The sequence below is a fragment of the Cicer arietinum genome, chromosome 4, assembly GCF_000331145.2.
Source record: "Cicer arietinum cultivar CDC Frontier isolate Library 1 chromosome 4, Cicar.CDCFrontier_v2.0, whole genome shotgun sequence".
In the NCBI taxonomy this organism is placed as follows: Eukaryota; Viridiplantae; Streptophyta; class Magnoliopsida; order Fabales; family Fabaceae; genus Cicer; species Cicer arietinum.
This window is the reverse complement of record NC_021163.2, coordinates 29841067-29860108: the sequence shown is the minus strand read 5'-3', so window position 1 is coordinate 29860108 and position 19042 is coordinate 29841067. Positions and strand designations below refer to the sequence as shown.

At 29.3% G+C, this 19042-nt stretch overlaps 2 pseudogenes; both read right to left on the bottom strand.

The window, feature by feature from the left end:
* Window positions 1-7360: 7360 nt before the first annotated feature.
* LOC113786245 (uncharacterized) lies at window positions 7361-8789 on the bottom strand (annotated as a pseudogene).
* A 1999-nt stretch (window positions 8790-10788) lies between these two features.
* LOC101513164 (uncharacterized) lies at window positions 10789-12241 on the bottom strand (annotated as a pseudogene).
* Window positions 12242-19042: the final 6801 nt, after the last annotated feature.

Sequence of the window (19042 nt, the reverse complement as noted above, 5' to 3'; positions counted from 1 at the left end):
GTAGTCTTGATATTCGTTTATCTTAAGATCCATACTATGGGGAATGAGTCATTCTACTTATGTCCTTAAACAAACTAACCATAATGATCTTGCTAAACTAGAATGATAACTTTTATAAACCAGACTGATCTGGATTATCCATAATGATCTTGTAATCAGTTTCTAGTTCAGTTAATGCACAATCTTTCTTTGATTTATATCATGGTGTGATTGTTGATTGTTGTATGAATGTATTTCATCACCTGTCTTTGAATAAAACATTCAAGAACACAAGTTAAACATCAACAAAGTCAGAATCATGATTTGAGTTTAATTAACTTGTTTGTTTATATTCAAAACACACCTCAACAATATTTACACAAGAATATTACACAATGTGCATATAGATTGTTTGACCACATAAATAGACTTGCTCATTTTAATTTAGTTATATATTCAATAGTTTGAACTGTAAGTCTTATGAAAATTAAATCTTTTAAGGAGTTTTGTATAATCATAAATATAAAGTGAGCCATACAAATACATTGTAATTCGCCCTACATATAAATTAAATATTTCATGGCTATTTACTTTATCGCGCAGAAATTAAACTGTAACTAATTAGTTTCACATCTCAAGATGTGCAGACTACAAGTCCAAAAGTCTTTTGCTTTATAAAGAAAACTTAATTTAACATCTATTGCTTCTTTCTATTTTCAAAGCATTTATTTGTCTATAATCTATAATATACTTTAGTTCATGATACTCATTATCATTGATCACATATAATGCTATATTATATGCAAAAATTGTCATTGTTGACTTCCTTTCGGTTCCATCATATTCAATTCATGACATAATTTATTGAGATCTCTTTATTTTCACAAGTTTCAGATATTTGGTCAGTTCTTCTGGTACTGAAAATTAATTATATCATACTTACTCTTTTAGAATTTCCATATCCTCATTTATGCTACCTTTTGTTTTTTGTTAGCTTCTTGTCTTGTTTGAGGATTTTTTATCGTTGGAATCAACTTATCTCCTACATTTTAGACACAATTAAGACTCATTTGCAATATTATATTGTTTAACACAGACATTTATTTTGATATAAGCATTAACAACTGATATTAATCTTGGTTTATTTTACAAATGAATTGTACTTTGAACTTCTGGTTCACATTGCTTTATATGAGGATCAATGTAAGATAATAATCTATTTCAAATAATTCATTTGAACTTCTAGTTCACATTTTCAACTACTTATTCTCTCCCTCTAATGTTGGGAAAATTAGTTCATCAATTGATGATCAATCTAATGGGCTATAAGCAAGTATCCAATTATTTGTTCACGATATTTTATAATAGATGGAGATTCATATCAAATATATTTTCCCAATATTCTTTTAGGACACATCTTAGTGTATTATATTGGAGCAATTGAAATATACACAACACATCCAAAAATTCACCAAGATAAGGAATATTAAGATTTTAACCTAAAATTTAAGGAGATGACTTACATATAATAACTTGTTGTCTTGATGTGAATCAATATCTCAACATACATGATTGCATATTCCCAAAGTAGTAGAATTAAGAAGTAATGATCTCATAAGTATCGATTATACAATAAACCTTTGACGTCTAAAGAACAAATCTTTAAGTTCTTTTTTTGTATGAACATATGCTAAAAGATGTTGCGAAAACAATCTCACAAAATTCTAATTGTGAGTTGCAATAAAGATCCATGTGACAGTTTCTTTGATGCATCAATTTAAGTCATAAAATATCTAATTGGTCCACATGATCATGATTAATGTATTGACTCACAAATATCACCTTATATATATTCTAGAAATGTGAGCTATTCATTTTTTCAAATGATCAACTTCATTTGGGAACTAGTAATGCACAAAAGTTATTACATTGAAAAAACTTCTAGTTCTTCAATAGATACCCATATAAATTTTTAATTTTTTTTTTGAATCGTGATAGATCCATGATTGCCCAACCGTGCTTGCCAACAACAAACTTTAATATAATTTGTAAACTCCAAGTTTATAATTAGGATATATGTTTCAATTGTTCTAATCATTTTGAATCAATAATAAACAAACACATCTTTGTAAAACATTATTTTCCAAATAAAAATATATAATAAAAATATTCTAAAGATATGATTTACCTTGTGAATTACTATACATATATGAAATAGTACTCCTATGCAAATGTAAGATCAACATTACTTAAATAACTTTCATGATAAAAATTTGAAATTAACTCAATTGTTAATGTTAAAATAATAACATTAACAAGAGTTCAGTGATAGCTCACATATTACTAATCATAGCTCACATGTATAATTTACGAGACAAATAGTTACTACAAGGATAATACAATTTAAATTAACTTAAGAATTGCTCAAAATAATTTATAATAGTTTACAAATGAACATTATAATAACAAAGTCAACAATCCAAATCAATCATCTTTGGCATGAGAATCAAGAAAATTAAGTCTAAATAATTTTGTAATCGTAACACTTTAATAAAAAACATATTTTACATTTATGTTACTACTATAAAACATATTGAGAGTATTTGATTTAAAATAGTAAGCGATTCTCATTAAATACAATTAAATATTTATAGATTTCATAAAATAATTTCAAATACAACATGTCAAAAATATATTTTATAATGTTACTATAACAAATTCCCAAAATATTTTTTGACTCAAACATTGACAATATACAAAAAATAAACATTGAATATTTAAAGATTACACTGAATATTCGCACTGAATATTTAAATAGCACTGAATGTGTGTGATTTTCAAATATAATTAGCACTGAATATTTATAGATTACATACAAAAATTTCCAAACACACGTAACAAGTATATAATATTAGAATTGACATCTCCCAACTAAAAATTATCTTAGAATTTCAAACATATATAAAAAGATATTATACTTAATTAGAGGAGTTAAACTTCTCCATCATTCATATGAGTTATTACATCACTATTAAGAGTAATAAAAATCATAATTACTCATCATACTCACAAATTTTTATATCACCTTCACATGTAACTCATCACTACCACATAAATAATCATCTCTAATATATCAACTATCATAATCACAACAATAATTATACAAAAACTGCACTAATCATTCAATTTAAAGAATACAGTTCAATCTATCATGTAATATTACATATTTTTAATCAATAATTTCTCATTTGTTCAATGATAATTTGTGATCAAACTTTTAAAATGTTATTGAAAATATTTTATCAATTTTGCTACTTCATGAGCATATTTGAGTGACACAACAATATATGTATTTTATCTTATTTCTCTTTATTTTAAATCAATATTACAATCAAATAAATCTTATAGATTTTATTCATGGTCTAAATGTGTCGTTCATCAAGAACTCAACCATAAATAATTTGCTATTGAGCATATTCAAGTGACATGAATAATTTTCTCTTAATTTTCTTTGTTGCAAATCATACTGAGATCAAATAGATGATATATATTATTATCGTCGGTATAAAAGTCTATTTCTTGAAGAACTCAACCACTAAATAATGACCCAAAAAATCATACTTTGAGCGATCTAATATGAATATTTTAATATTAAATATTTAGTTCTTCACGAACTATGTAAAAAAACTTCATAAATAGTGATTCAAGAAAATTCCACTCATGCAATTCTTCAAGGATGTTTCGTTGTTAAATTCTTCTGGAATTTATCATATTTCATAATTATACAAACCAAATAAAGTTTAAGAAAAAAATTTGTGCAGGAAATATGTCAGATTAACATATTAAAATAAAAAGCTATAAGATGAATGAAAGAAATATCAAATATTAATATGAAATATAAAATATTGACATAAAAGAAAAGAAACAATATTATGAGAAAAATATAATAATAATGTTATAGTTAATATGCAATGAAAGCATTCTATATTTAAATTATAATTATAACATTCCATATTACAATGTAACCGAAATAGAAAATAAATTTAATTAATTGTAAACCATTCTTTAAAAGTAATTATAAATCAATTAATGGGAACTCAATCTAAACCAAAATGTTGAATTTTTTTTAATTTAATTAGATATTTTAGTTGGTATCAATCATACCATTATTGTCAAATCAAAGTCAAAGTAATAATCACTAACAAAAGCAAATAAAATTTTACGAATTGATTTTAAATTACAGTTTTGAATTATAAAATAATTGCAAAATAGTGAAACCCTCAAAATAAGACCAATAAGACAATCTTTCAGGGATGCACGAATAGTGAGTTATTCTGGAATTCATTGAGAATAAATAATGGATTGGTTTAAGTTCTTCAAGAACTATATAATAGCTCTAACTTTGTGCAATCATTTAGGGATGCATGAATATTGAATTCTTCCGGAATTTATTGAGATTAAATATTGATTTTTTTTAAGTTCTTCAAGAACTATATGATATATCTAAACGATATCTTTGTGAAATTGGTCAAGGATGTGAAGTAATGTCTCATTTCATCTGTGTTGTCAAATCTTGCATAATGTCTCTTTTCCTTTTTGTTGTCTTCAGTAAAGCTTTTAATTAGTCTATCAATTCAATAAGTATCATTGCAAAGCTCCATTAGTGTTGACATAGAAGCAACAATTTGGAGATAAAAAACACGTGTCTAATGGACTTTACTACAGAGCTTCATTTCTATGTTGAAGCTTGGCCACAAGGGAATCTTCATTGTTGAACTATAATGCATCCTGCAAATAGGTTATTGATTAAATTTTAGTATTGTGCACAAACAACTTTCTAGCATTAAAACTACAACCACATCAGGTCGGGGAAAGTTTTAACATATTGTGCAACTTCCCCCCTATCTAGTTAAAAAAATAACTTAAAATACAAAGCGCTCAATCATATGATAATATAGATAATACTTGCAATAGAATCGATGGCGAAAACAAAAGTTAATTCTTATACTTCTCTTTATTAAAGAGGATAACATACCATTACTAAATGATAATACAGATAATCGAATCTAATTTGTCCTAAACCATGTCGCAAACTCAAGAAAAAACTTTCAAGTGCCCAAACATATGATCTTGGCAAACATAGTATGAATTTAAAATTCAATGGGACTAATAAAATCACTAAACAAAAACTAGCAGCATACAACTGAAAAACATTGTTCTACAAAGGGGTAATCAACGAGATATAACAAACGAATCATATGAAAATTTTAGATATCACCCTATCCGTGATAGAGAAAAAACACTTATGCAACAATCTACCCTAAATCAAGCAATAATCAATAGTTTAAAAAATAATCTACATCAAATCAAACTAACAACAACTATAATACAACTCCCAACAATTCATAGTGTATGTGGGTAGCGGTTAACTTATGGATGAAATTAGGAATTTTAGGGTTGCATATCTATTTTCAGTTTAGGTGTGCTTACGAGATAGGTGTGCGAACAATTCATTTAATAGACCGTCCATGGCAGTGCAAGATAAGATGATGGCGCGGGGTGCGGCGGTGCTAAGTTGAGAGTGTCAGGGATGACATGTGGGTCACGCACGCACGATGGTTTGCGTGAAGAAGAGTCGTGAACGTGAAATGTCCGAACTTGATTGACCTTTGATGGCGGCGCACGACAATGTACAGTTGACGACAGAGGTGTGATGGAGGAGGACAAATCCTTTTAGCTTTTTTGAGAATTGGATTATAAGATTGATTTCTATGTAAAGGTGAGAATGGTAGTGTTTGTGTAGATGGTGAAGTATTCGGAGAGTTATTAGCTTCTAATACAAAAGATTGAAATAAAAACAAAACAAGTAGTAGTATTAAATTCATTGTGGTGGACATTTTCATAGGATGTAGGAGTAGCAGTGAAGAGTTGATTGGATTACACCATTTTATATATAGTTACCTTGGTTTCTTTATTAGTTTAATTACATCTTCATTTGTAACTCATTTGATAGGAAAATAAATATTTTACACATTGTAATGTAGAAATGGTTCATAAAAATTCATAGATGTATGTAATTAGCAACTTAGTGTTTCTTATATTTGTTAGTGCTGACTTTGTTAATGCTATTTTCATTTTCTTAAGTGATATCTTTGGTTTCTTAATAAGTATTGTTATTATATATGGCTGCATAACAAAATAATAATAGTCTTATAATAGCTAATTTTATTATATACTAGTATAATACCCGTGCTATCGCACGGGTGGTGCGTAGTTTATATAGTTTTATTTAATTAAGTATTTTTTATAACAAATAGAACAAAATAAATGAAGTTAATTATCGTAGTCGATAATTACCAAACTAATATATTAGTTGTACTTAAAGTTATTAACATGACAACAAAATAATTTATGATGTGGTTGTGACTGTGAGAATTAAAATTAAGATTTATGAGTGATAGTATTGTGGTTGCTATGGGGTATCTCAAATAATTTTGATTTGTAGAAAAAAAATTTTCAAGACAATAGGCATGCAAGTTACAATGAAACCATCGTAGTAACAAAATTTGAATGTCATTGATTAAGACATATAATAATAAATCATAGTTTACTAAAATATGTTTTGCATGTAAAGAAATCTACAGTAGAAATGTCATTCATACATTATCAATTGTAGGTTGGATTTTGATTTTAAATTAGTAATGTATCATCAATGAATTTTGAAATATTGAAAGACAACTTCATTTGTTTTATTTTTTTCATCAGAGTCGCTCCCAAAGTTCTGTGACATAATTTGCATCAAGGGTAATAATCTGCTACAAAGCTCTATAACATAATTTGCATGTTAATTAATATGATCTTATGATGTAATTTCAATTGTTATTTGATTGTTTGATAAGATAACAGAATGTGAGAAATAAAGTTAACAACATACTTTAATTTTTAATGATTCGACTACATTTTCTATAGTATATTCTTTCTATTACATGTTCAATGTTAGTTCCGATCCATCTCACCAAAATAATAATGATTGGAAATTGTGTTTCTATTGCAAAAATCGACAAAAAACAAAAATCCAAATTGCTAATTGTATTGTTTACTATAAAACTAAGCATATTTGTTGAATTAGATTTATTTATATTATGGTAAAGCATTAATGTGGCATATCCATGAAGGAATACAAAATAGATTAGTCTAAAGTACAATATTGAATTACAAAACAATTGAGCAACAACTTTTAACTAATTGAAAAGTTGATTAACTGAATGATTATCTAAATTTATATGTTATGTTGATCACTTAGATGCTTTCAATGTCTACAGTTGTATTTTTTTTTTAAGTCTGCATATGAAATAATTAAAGAAAATAATATACTTACAAATCAAAGAGATTGAAAAACCTCTTTGTATACAACATTATTTGTTGTATATGATGCTTGCTTATATTTGTCATGTATTAAAATCTTCAACTCATTCTTGCTTTTAACTCTTGAAATAGCTACATATAACTGACCATGACTAACAACTGACTTTGGCATGTATATCCCAACGTAATCCAATGATTGTCCTTGTGATTTGTTGATTGTCATATCAAAGGAAACAACTATGGGAAATTGTCTCCTAATTAGTTTGAAAGACCAAGGTGATTGAGAAGGTGACATAAATATTCGTGGGATATATATCAAGTTTCCAATATTTTTTCCTGAAATTATATTTGCTTCGAGCACATGATTTACAAGTCTTGTAACAATTAGTCTTATTCCATTACACAAACCTTCAGATTGATCAAGATTTCGCAAAAGCATGATTGGAGTTCCAACTTTTAATTTTATTTTGTGGTTTGGAAGGTCCGAGATAGTTAATGTGTTAAAAAATTCTGGTGTAAGGATATCAAAAGATTCATTTCCATGATTTTCTGAACAATCAACAAAATCTAAACTTTACACATTTTCTTCTCATATAATTAGTGCAATAAAGCAATAATATTAATTGGATATACACATAATTCAATAAATATAATTATATAAATAAAGGTTTAATAATAATAATAATAATAATAATAATAATAATAATAATAATAATAATAATAATAATAATAATAATTATACATGGTATTAAGCTCATCTCATATTCATTTATTGAATCAACAATCTCTATTGTTGATGTCAAAGTTGCTCTACATTGCAAAAAATCTTCATTCTTGTAATTTTGGATTAAATTTGGATATGTGCTTTGAACGATTGCTTGATGTGGATCAATGAAGTTAGTGATTGTCAACTCTGGTGGTATTTGAATCTCTGCATGACTGTCATTAGGCTATGAAAGCTTCCCATCTTCTATTTTTAAGATCTATTTTGAAAATTGTTTAAGTTCATCCATATTTTCTCTTTGCATTGCTGGCAATAAACGCATCTTTTTGATGAATCTTAACACTTGACAATCATCCAAAATATAGGAAGAGTTAATTGTTGCATTAATAATATCTGATCGGCTTCCTCTTAGGATAATTGGTAAAATTTGCCTAAAATCTCCACCAAATACTACAACCTTGCCCCCAAAGATAGTATTTTTGAACTTAGTTTCACTCATGATATCTTTCAATGTTTTATCAAGTGCCTCAAAACAAAACTTATGAGCCATATGCGCTTCATCACATATGATTAATTTGATTGCCTTTAGTAATTCTGCATGATCACTACATTTATCTATATTACATGTTGACGAATCTAGTGTAGGAACATGAATTTTAAACTTTGAATGTGTTGTTCTCCCACCTTGTAGCAATAGTGATGCTATTCCACTTGAGGCCATTGTCAACACAATTTTCTTTCCAGAGCATATTTTTGAACTACATCAATTCAAACTAACAACAACTATAATACAACTCCCAACAATTCATAGTGTATGTGTGCAGCGGTTAATTTATGGATGAAATTAGGGATTTTGAGTTGCATATCTATTTTCAGTTTATGTGTGCATACATGATATGTGTGCGAACAATTCATTTAATAGATCGTCCATGGCAGTGCAAGATAAGATGGCGGCGCGGGGTGAGGCGGTGCTAAGTTGAGAGTGTGGGGAATGACATGTGGGTCACACACGCACGATGGTTTGCGTGAAGAAGCGTCGTGAACGTGAAATGTCCAAACTCGATTCAACTTCGATGGCGGCGCACGACAGTGTACAGTTGACGACAGAGGTGTGGTGGAGGAGGACAAAACCTTTTAGCTCTTTTGAGAATTGGATTATAAGATTGATTTATATGTAAAGGTGAGAATGGTAGTGTTTGTGTAGATGGTGGAATATTGGGAGGGTTATTAGCTTCTAGTACAAAAGATTGAAATAGAAACAAAACAAGTAGTAGTATTAAATTCATTGTGGTGGACATTTTCATAGGATGTAGGAGTAGCAGTGGTGAGTTGATTGGATTACACCATTTTATATATAATTACATTGGTTTCTTTATTAGTTTAATTACATCTTCATTTGTAACTCATTTGATAGGAAAATAAATATTTTACACATTGTAATGTAGAAATGGTTCATAAAAATTCATAGATGTATGTAATTAGCAACTTAGTGTTTCCTATATTTGTTAGTGCTGACTTTGTTAATGCTATTTTCATTTTCTTGAGTGATATTTTTGTTTTCTTAATAATTATTGTGATTATATATGGCTGCACAACAAAATAATAATAGTCTTATAATAGCTAATTTTATTATATACTAGTATAATACCCGTGCTATCGCACGGGTGGTGCGTAGTTTATATATTTTTATTTAATTAAGTATTTTTTATAATAAATAGAACAAAATAAATGAAGTTAATTACCGTAGTCGATAAATACCAAACTAATATATTAGTTGTACTTAAAGTTATTAACATGACAACAAAATAATTTATGATGTGGTTGTGGTTGTGAGAGTTAAAATTTCATGAAGATTTATGAGTGATAGTATTGTTGTTGCTATGGAATATCCCAAATAATATTTATTTGTAGAAAACAATTTTTCAAGAGAATAGGCATGCAAGTTACAATGAATCCATTGTAATAATAGAATTTGAATGTCATTGATTAAGACATATAATAATAAATCATAGTTTACTAAAATATGTTTTACATGTAAAGCAATCTACAGTAGAAATGTCATTAATACATTATCAATCATTGTAGGTTGGATTTTGATGTTAAATTAGTAATGTATCATCAAGGGTCATAATTTGCATGAAGGGTCATAATATTCTCCAAATCCCTATAACATAATCTGCAATGTAATTAATAGGATCTTATGATGTAATTTCAATTGTTATTTGATTGTTTGCTAAGATAACAGAATGTGAGAAATAAAGTTAACAACATACTTTAATTTTTAATGATTCGACTACATTTTCTATAGTATATTCTTTCTATAACATGTTCAATGTTAGTTCCGATCCATCTCAGCAAAATAATAATGATTGGAAATTGTGTTTCTATTGCAAAAATCGACAAAAAACAAAATTCCAAATTGCTAATTGTATTGTTTACTATAAAACTAAGCATTTTTGTTGAATTAGATTTATTTATATTATTGTAAAGCATTAATGTCGCATATCGATGATGGAATACTCAATAGATTAGTCTAAAGTACAATATTGAATTACAAAATAATTGAGCAACAACTTTTAATTAATTGAAAAGTTGATTGACTGAGTGATGATCTAAATTTATAGGTTATGTTGATCATTTAGATGCTTTCAATGTCTACAGTTGTATATTTTTTTAAAGTCTGCATATGAAATAATTAAAGAAAATAATATACTTACAAATCAAAGAGATTGAAAAACTTCTTTGTATACAACATTATTTGTTGTATATGATGCTTGCTTATATTTGTCATGTATTAAAATCTTCAACCCATTCTTGCTTTTAACTCTTGAAATATCTAAATATAACTGACCATGTCTAACGACTGACTTTGGCATGTATATCCCAACATAGTCCAATGATTGTCCTTTTGATTTGTTGATTGTCATATCATAGGAAACAACTATGGGAAATTGTCTCCTAATTAGCTTGAAAGACCAAGGTGATTGAGAAGGTGACATAGACATTCATGGGATATATATCAAGTTCCCAATATTTTTTTCTGAAATTATATTTGCTTCGAGCACATGATTTGCAAGTCTTGTAACAATAAGTCTTGTTCCATTACACAAACCTTCAGATTGATCAAGATTTCGCAAAAGCATGATTGGAGTTCCAACTTTTAATTTTATTTTGTGGTTGGGAAGGTCTGAGGTAGTTAATGTGCTAAAAAATTCAGGTGTAAGGATATCAAAAGATTCATTTCCATGACTTTATGAACAATCAACAAAATCTGAACTTTACACATTTTCTTCTCATATAATTAGTGCAATAAAGCAATGATATTAATTGGATATACACATAATTCAATAACTATAATTATATAAATAAAGTTTTAATAATAATAATAATAATAATAATAATAATAATAATAATAATTATTATTATTATTATTATTATTATTATTATTATTATTATTATTATTATTATACATGGTATTAAGCTCATCTCATATTCATTTATTGAATCAACAATCTCTATTGTTGATGCCAAAATTGCTCTATATTGAAAAAAATCTTCATTCTTGTAATTTTGGATTAAATTTGGATATGTGCTTTGAACGATTGCTTGAAGTGGATCAATGAAGTTAGTGATTGTCAACTCTGGTGGTATTTGGATCTGTGCATGACTGTCATTAGGCTATGAAAGCTTCCCATCTTCTAATTTTAAGATCCATTTTGAAAATTGTTTAAGTTCATCCATATTTTCTCTTTGCATTGCTAGCAATAAACGCATGTTTTTGATGAGTCTTAACACTTGACAATGATCCAAAATATAGGAAGAGTTAATTGTTGCATTAACAATATCTGATCGGCATCCTCTTAGGATAATCGGTAAAATTTGCCTAAAATCTCCACCAAATACTACAACCTTGCCCCTAAAGATAGTATTTTTGAACTTAGTTTCACTCATGATATCTTTCAATGTTTTATCAAGTGCCTCAAAACAAAACTTATGAGCCATATGCGGTTCATCACATATGATTAATTTGATTGCCTTTAGTAATTCTACATGATCACTACATTTATCTATATTACATGTTGACGAATCTAGTGTAGAAACATGAATTTTAAACTTTGAATGTGTTGTTCTCCCACCTGGTAGCAATAGTGATGCTATTCTACTTGAGGCCATTGTCAACACAATTTGTTTTCCTGAGCGTATTTTTGAACTACATCAATTCAAACTAACAACAACTATAATACAACTCCCAACAATTCATAGTGTATGTGGGCAGAGGTTAATTTATGGATGAGATTATGGATTTTGAGTTGCATATCTATTTTCAGTTTAGGTGTGCTTACGTGATATGTGTGCGAACAATTAATTTAATAGATCGTCCATGGCAGTGCAAGATGAGATGGCGGCGCGGGGTGAAGCAGTGCTAAGTTGAGAGTGTGGGGGATGACTTGTGGGTCACGCACACACGATGGTTTGCGTGAAGAAGAGTCGTGAACGTGAAATGTCCAAACTCGATTGAACTTCGATGGCGGCGCACGACAGTGTACAGTTGACGACAGAGGTGTGGTGGAGGAGGACAAAACCTTTTAGCTTTTTTGAGAATTGGATTATAAGATTGATTTATATGTAAAGGTGAGAATGGTAGTGTTTGTGTAGATGGTGGAATATTGGGAGGGTTATTAGCTTCTAACACAAAAGATTAAAATAGAAACAAAATAAGTAGTAGTATTAAGTTCATTGTGGTGGACATTTTCATAGGATGTAGGAGCAGCAGTGGTGAGTTGATTGGATTACACCATTTTATATATAATTACCTTGGTTTCTTTATTAGTTTAATTACGTCTTCATTTGTAACTCATTTGATAGGAAAAAAAATATTTTACACATTATAATGTAGAAATGGTTCATAAAAATTCATAGATGTATGTAATTAGCAACTTAGTGTTTCCTATATTTGTTAGTGCTGACTTTGTTGATGCGATTTTCATTTTCTTGAGTGATATTTTTGTTTTCTTAATAATTATTGTGATTATATATGGCTGCACAACAAAATAATAATAGTCTTATAATAGCTAATTTTATTATATACTAGTATAATACTCGTGCGATCGCACAGGTGATGCGTAGTTTATATATTTTTATTTAATTAAGTATTTTTTATAATAAATAGAACAAAATAAATGAAGTTAATTACCGTAGTCGATAATTACCAAACTAATATATTAGTTGTACTTAAAGTTATTAACATGACAACAAAATAATTTATGGTGTGGTTGTGGTTGTGAGAGTTAAAATTTGATGAAGATTTATGAGTGATAGTATTGTGGTTGCTATGGAGTATTCCAAATAATATTTATTTGTAGAAAACAATTTTTCAAGACAATTGAAATAAAGGAAGACTAGTGTCAGTATGTGATTGAAATGAAAATTATTTGATTTGCTGGGAAATGACATGCTGCAAGGAATAGTTATATGAATATATGGTAGTTCTGTTCCGTGTAGTTCTGATAGTTATATGTATATGAATATGACACATTTGAAAAGTTGTGAATATGTAGTTATATGAATATGTATATAATTCTGTGCTGTTGTCAATATGTGATATGTATATGAATACGTTGTGAATTGATTGTGTAAATATGTAAATTTATAAAGTTAAATTATAAAGTTATATAGTTCTGTTGTTGTGTACTAATTGTGTGAACTGATTGTGAATTGATTCTGGATGAAAATGATTTTGGAAAAAAAAATTAAAAGACAGCTTTGTAATAGGTGCATAATAATGATCTATTGAATGCACCTTTTACAATGCTTTTTGGAAAAAGCATTGTAATAGGTGCATTATAATGCATCTATTGAATGCACCTTTTACAACACTTTTTCAAATAAGCGCTGTAATAGGTGCATAGTAATGCATCTATTGAATGCATCTTTTACAGCGCTTTTTTCAAAAAGCGTTGTATAACGAGTATAACAAGCGCGCAATATATCTACCTATTTTATAGCGCTTTTTTATTTTAAAAAGCGCAGTTGTATCTTTTTACAGCGCTGGATGCTACAGCGCTTATTTTTTTTATAAAAAAAACGCTGTAAATTGCTTAAAAAAAAACACTGTAAAATAAGTTTTTCGCGTAATGATTGTATGAATATGTATTTGAAATGTCTACATATGTTAGATGGTATAAAAAATGAATTGCATATACATATATGAGAAATTGTATGCTAATGCATATCATGGTTACATGATGAGCATGATAGGCCATAATATGTGGTTATAGGTAATGGATCCACCTTATCTCTGGGAGGAGTTTTGAGTTATGATCTCTCGTGATTGACATCAGTGTACTAGTTGTGATTCACGCTTTTATGCAAAAGGTGTAATATTCTAGAATCATATATATGCACTGCCATATAAACATTGCATTAGGACTTTGTCTATTGTTAAAAATATATGGGGCATGAATATGTATATGCGTAATTATGTATTATGTTGTTATTGATATAGGTATAGTTTGTTTACTGTGTATATGTTATATGCACCTAGTTGCATATATGTTATATGCCCTATGTTTGTATATATGTTATTTTTTGATTGAAGACACTTGCTATTGTTGAGAAATTGGGCAGAAAGTCCCATATTTTAAGAAACAAGCAACGCAAAAATCGGAACAACAACGAATGTGTAAAAATGTCACAGTTTGGATTAGTGGTAATATGCTTTGGGGCATGAAGTCACTGGTATCTCTCTAGTATCCAGTAAACGTTGTCTTGAAGCTGTAAAGACCAATGTTTAAGTTTTTGTTGTATGTCATTTTTCTATTGAATTATTGTCTTATTTTAAGTTTCTTCTTTGGAAAAGAAACGATGTCCCCACAAAAGATTTGTGTAAATATTTTCAAAGTATTTCAGTACTTGAAAAATTATTGTTTGCTCAACTGTTTTATTCTATATTATCTAGTAGCTTTTGCAAGATGTTTCATTGTAATAAATTTAAAATTTTGAACTTGACCTCAAAATTTCAAGGTATGTGTTGCTCTTGACTTATTTAAAAGAAGTTTTATTAAAAAATACTTCATATTTTGAGAAAAAAAATAATTTACAATCTAGTTTCAAAATTAATCTTCCTTTTAAAAATACAATATTGTTGTTAAAAAGTAGAGTGTTACAAAACCCCTTAAAAAATTTACTAAATGAATTCCATTAATAACTCTATATTATTATATTTCAATAATATTTATTTATTTTAATACTCCACCCAATTCTTAATGTACGACAAAATTACAAAAAACACTAAGAACAAGAAATTTATTTAATGCTATAAAATTATAATGTAATTCCAATTATATCCATAACATTAATTGTTTTATTTCTACAATCTGACTTTCTTGTAATCATACATCTCACATTAAATAAAGCACTTAACACCGTGTATGCTCTTAGTGCTTAAATCTGTGTTTCTCTCGCAACTCAATAAAATGTGAGGTTGGAAAGCACGATAATCAAATTTGGACCAGTCCAATCAGTTCTAAAAGATTAACATGGAAAAGAGATCTATATTTGGTTTGAATGACTTTAAGAGCTGCCCTGTCACAAAATTAGTAAGAGAATCGATAAATCAAACAAACACTGTGAAAACTGGTGCAATTTGACGGTTGCCTTGGTGTTTATGGTGATTTGTGGTTTCCGTCCCCGATAGAGATTGGTTACCTCCGCACTCGTTTATATATAATATAATTTAAATAATTTCAATTATAATTAATATATATACGCGGTCTCCTCCTTGGATTTGTCCCTAATAACACCCGAGTTTTTATTCATTAGTTTTAAGCCTTAAGGAGTGAAATGTGCTAATGGTTAGATGTTTGAATGCTTAAACATTAATATAAGATAATTAGAAATAGTTACTAAAAATTTAAAAACAATTAATCAATTAGGCTAAGTAGGATAATTGGTTAATATGAGGATTTAGTTCCAAATAACCATGTTTATATTCTACTATTAGCTAGATTTCAAAAATAATTGATTTTCACAAGTTTTGGATAGTCAAATTTGCATAATATGTTTTAGTAATTATCTGATCACTTAATCAAGTTATTTAAAGGAGTCTTATTTTCATAAATTCGAAGGTTTTTAGATTGACAAGTTCAAGTGTCTCCTAAATTGTTAAACTCTCACAACCTTGTTAAATCTAAACCAATTCTGATTCGACTTGTTGTGCACCAATAACTCAAAGATCCTAAAACCATATTCTTTTCTTGTTGATCAAAATCGTTTTCAATATATTAATTAATACCAAACTTTATGTTTCTATTTTATTTTGATAGAAACTTCACTTTTATTAATTATTTGCATTCTATTTGAACGTTTATCTGTTTAGCAGTATGGAGTCGTCCTTTTTGCAATTCTAGTATGTAATATGTGGTATCGTCGATTCAAGGTATGCGGTTTTGTAATCTTGATATATTAAGTATACTTACTAGGTTTAATAAATAGGGATGATTTATGATCCCTAGGTTTTCACCGTTTGTTGAATTGTTTAGAACCACAATGGAAATAGTGAAATAGGCTATGTTGTTAAATGTAATTAAAGTGATTTGAAGTTAATTAGGAATATTAGAATATAGTTAGAAGTAGTTAAGCAATCTCTGTTTTCAGACATTTTGTTTATTTTTTCTCTTCTTCTCAATTTCAGTTCCTATCAATTATACAATATGTTCTAACAATTGGTACCAAGAGCTTGGGTTCTAAGCCTTGGAAAACACAAGTGCAAGTGTGAGGGGGAATCAAAAAAATTGGGAAACACAAGTGTGAGTGAAAGAAAGAGGACATGAATTGAGGAGGATTTCCATCGAATTTGCCAATCCTTGATGGGAAGAATTGGGAGAGGTGGTCTGCATCATTGAGATCATTGTTGGGAGCTCAAGAAGTGTTTGAGATTGTTCAAGATGGCTATGAGCAGCTTGGTGTAAATCCAACAGAAAGACAACATGTAACTTTAAAAGATTGCAAGAAAAAGGATTGCAATACATTGTTTTACATCCAACAAAGTGTGGATTCAAACAATTTTGAGAGGATTTCAAAGGAAACTACATCAAAGGAGGCATGAGAGATCGTGGTCAAGTACTATACAGGTGGGGAAAAGGTCAAGAAAACTCTGATGTTAGGGGTCCATCACCGGTTCTCACCGAAGGTGGATCTAGATATTATGTTTCATTGATTGACGATTACACTCGTTATTGTTGGGTTTATCTTATGAAAAATCAGTATGAATTTTTGGACATTTATCATATGTTTCGTGTTATGGTCAAAACTCAACATAATGTTGTTATAAAGTTTTTTCGTTGTGATTTAGGTGGTGAATATACCTCTAAGAAATTCTCTGAATTACTTGCTTATGATGGCACCCTCCACCAGACATCTTGTACTGATACTCCTCAAACAAATGGAGTTGCTGAAAGGAAACATCGTCATATTATAGAGACTGCTCGTTTCCTTTTGTTGTCTACTTCAGTTCCTAGTGAGTTTTGGGGAGAAATAGTTTTTAATATTGTTAATGCTATTAATCGAATTCCATCCTATATCATATCAGGTTTGTCTCCCTTTGAAAAGATGTATGCTTCTATCCCTGATTACTATTTCTTGAATGTCTTTGGTTCTACTTGTTTTGTTCTTCGCCCTCAAGTAGAGCGCAGTAAGTTGTCTTCTCGTTCAACCATGTGTATTTTTCTTGGTTATGAGGGTGGTCAAAAGAGTTATTGTTGTTATGATCCTCATGCAAGAAAACTTTATGTTTCTCGTAATGTTGTTTTTCTTGAGCACATCCCTTTTTACTCTGTTTGGTCCTAATGATAACGCTTCTAGTGATTGTAATATTGAGAATTGCAGGACAAATACTACTACTCCACCTGATGACATCCCTCTTGTCCCCCAGGTTGTCCAACCACCTTCTGCAATTGTTGATTCTCCTTGTTACCTCTCTTGTCATCGCAAGTCTACTCAATTACATGATTTTGTCTATTCCACATACTCAGCTTCGTTTGTTTCATTCTTAACCTCTATTCACAGTTTTTCTGAGCCCTATTTCTATAAACAGGTTGTTCTTGATCCTCTTTGGCACCATGTATGGCAGGAGAACTCTCTGCATTGCACAAAATTGATACTTGGGAGTTAATACCTCTTCCTCCTATAAAATGTGCTATTAGGCCTCGTTGGGTATACACGATCAAAACTAAGCCTGATGGGTCAGTTGAGCGCTACAAAGCATGTCTTGTTGCTAATGAATTCTCTCAACAATATGGTATGAATTATGAAGAAACTTTTGCTCATGTAGCAAAGATGACCACTATTCGTACTCTTATTTCAATTGCATCTATTCGTCAATGGCTTATTTCCCAAACGTCAAAAATGCTTTTTTAAATGGTGAGCTTCATGAAGAAGTCTATATGGTTCTTCCACAAGGGGTTTCTCATAATCAAGGAGAAGTATGTAAGTTAAAAAAGGCTCTATATGATCTTAAACAGGCTCCTTGAGCTTGGTTTGAGAAATTCTCTTTTATGATCACTTCTCTTGTGAACATGATTGTACATTGTTCATAAGGTCCACCACTTATGGTCGCATGATACTTTCTTAGAGGTCACCTTCTTTCTCAATTCAAGTACATTACCAACATTCTTGACCAGACTAGTCTTTCTGATACTAGAGCAGCAGATACTCCTCTTGAGTTGAATGTGCAATATGCTCCCTCAGTTGGTGTTCCTTTACCAGATCCCACTTTGTATCGTACTTTGGCTGGTAGCTTAGTGTATCGTACGATTACCAGACCTGACATTGCTTATATTGTTCATGTTTTTAGTCAATTTGTTATCTCTCCCACTATAATACATTGGGCAAAAATTCTTCTTATTCTTCATTATCTTTGAGGAACTCAAGTTCAAAGCCTTCTCTTTCCATCGTCATCCTGATTGGAGTTACGTG